The sequence below is a fragment of the Montipora capricornis genome, chromosome 3 (assembly GCF_036669925.1).
Source record: "Montipora capricornis isolate CH-2021 chromosome 3, ASM3666992v2, whole genome shotgun sequence".
Taxonomy (NCBI): domain Eukaryota; kingdom Metazoa; phylum Cnidaria; class Anthozoa; order Scleractinia; family Acroporidae; genus Montipora; species Montipora capricornis.
The window spans coordinates 19,041,826-19,044,325 of NC_090885.1; the positions used below are offsets into that span (position 1 = coordinate 19,041,826).

Below are 2,500 nucleotides of genomic sequence, written 5' to 3' on the forward strand. Positions count from 1 at the left end.
AGTGTCTTCAGTGTAGAAGGCTGATATGTGGTCCGCACCGGTCTACCATCATGGCGACGACGAGACGGAGTTGTAGTATAAGTCGTTTCCAAGCTCGAATATCGGCAAAAATCCAGCGTAAACAGCATCTACATCCACACGGTGGCAAACAGTGGTATAGCCAGAGCAATAGGCCACATTTCGAGTTGAATTACACGGAAATTTAATTTTAGAATTTTACAGAGAGTACACAAACATGTGGCTGCCATTAAAGGCGCCGCTGACCAAATCATTATATATGGTGATGAATACTATGAAGCTGCTGCTTTTTTTGCCTTTGGGGTTTTGCATTTCGCTTTAGTCTGGTCACTATATATAGTGATGTGCAGCCAAAACATGAAAGCATAGATAAGAATCATTGCGATGTAATACACAAATCAGTGGTGATAAGGAATAAAGAACTAATTAAAGATCCGTTGTGGTTTTCGTTTACTAAGGGTGCAAAGATGACGTTATGTGAAGACAGCCTTTAAAACAGTCTGACTTGGTCAAAACCATATGAGCGCATCAGACCATGATGACACGGCATTGCATAACGTCATTTTTAGGGAAGCGAAAAGGGGTCTTTTGCCTGCTGCCCACTGAAGTAGACTCGTCTCTGGAAACATTCTGCCGTTTCTATATCATCTAATTATAAGAGAACGCATAAAATTGGCATATCCGAAGAACAGGACCCGTTCTTTTTGATCTTGATCACACAGTGCAAGGAAAGGAAATGGCGGGCATTAAGATCTTTTTTTGAAGTGGTTGATGGTGCTAATTTAAACTTTTGATGGTTTGTAGAGCGAGAAGAATAGTGCGCGATGTCCGTTTGGCCAAAGTTCCAGATTGGAGATAAACAGTAATTATTATTCTTGAATTGTCCCTATATCCCTCGAAACTTTTTTTTTTTGATTCGACGAAAAGCCTTTTATGGGTTGAGGCTGCATGTTTTCTTAATTTTCATGTTTTTATGTCTAGTATAAATAGATGCAAAGGCAAGATTTGTAATAGGCATCGAAAAAGTCTCAGGTTTATTTCACAATTTATGTCAGATTTCTTAAGTGAGAGTAATGTCATGGCTTCTCTAATCAGTTTTCCAAATGGCCGTATTAAACGTGTCAAGTTAAGTATGTCTAAACGACGCACTTAACAGACGTCTTAGTCTTGTCAGACGTCTAAGCCGTCTAGTATAGAGACGAGACGCACTTAGTAATGAAGGGCACACAGTCTCTTTGGTGATTAAATCCCAGTAGCTTTTGAAGAAAATTATGAATTTGATTTCTAGCCGGCTAAGTTAAGTGCGTCTCGTATTTTATTGGTCGCACTAAATGATTCTGGACATCTTAGACGTCCTCTCGTATAAATACGGCCAATCTAGCTTTCAATTGTGTGAATGGCTTTCACAAACTTCAAATTTATTCGGTATCCAGGACGCACCACCTTTCGTGACAGAATTTTTTACTGAGGAAGCTCTTAACTTCATGTATTTTAGCGTTGAACTTCGCTAATCGCGTTCCGTCTAAATGTTTCTTATTCTTCTCTAAATCTTTCTTATAGCGTCTTTAAACTCACTTTTTCAGCAAATTATGTCAGCCGATATTTTGGGCGGGCAAGGAAGTGAGAACTCTTAAAATGACTCAACAGTGCGCAGTCTTCCAAAGACTACGGTTTCAATTATCCAAGGTTATATTTGTGGAACAGCGTGTTACAGGAAATAGCCAAACGACTTTCCATTAAAAAGCGTGTAGTAGAGGAAGAAAGCATGCAATGGCGAGGAAACTTTGTGAAAAGACAAAAGCCAAAAAGGTTTTCTTACAAGGAGCCGGTGAGAGATCACGAAAGATTAAGTTTATATGAAACGATAAATGAGAAACGAGAAGGAGGGATATCATCAATTCGGAACCCATAGCATAAGCCAATAACAGAAGCTGGAAGATTAGCGTTAGATAAAAGAATTTTCGAAGTGTGTAAAAAGGGTGACCTCCAATTACAAGCAATTAATTTTTCTTGTGGAGGTGAGCCACTGACGACGGGGTCATAAAACTGCTTTTGACCTGAGGCGTCTGCCCTCGCTGGCAGCAATCGCAAAATCCCGCCTCGCATTTTCCCTGTAGTAGTTACTGACACGAGTCGAAGATCGCCTTTCTTTAATCGAAAAAGCGCTTCCTGGAGAAAGTTTTGACAAGTAAAAACTGCTCAAAACAACCCCGGTTTTCATGCTTGGGAGGTTACTTATTTACGACCGGCAGAAGAGCGAAAGAGATAGGATAGCTATGAGCTTTTTTAAAGTGTAATAGGTAATTTCTCTGTTAATGGGATAATCTTAAGATGCCATTGTAGCGCTAAACAATTATTTTTAATGCAATAGAAATTCCTTTCTAACTCTTGACCTTTTGAACTCGACAGGTTACTGACCTCCATAGCTCTTTTATACTGGCTCCAAAAATATCTGGTAATTGAATGAAGTAATACGTGAAAG

At 39.4% G+C, this 2,500-nt stretch overlaps 1 pseudogene; it reads right to left on the minus strand.

The window, feature by feature from the left end:
• LOC138041737 (uncharacterized) overlaps nucleotides 1–2,500 on the minus strand; it is a 6,303-nt pseudogene that overhangs the window by 1,803 nt on the left and 2,000 nt on the right.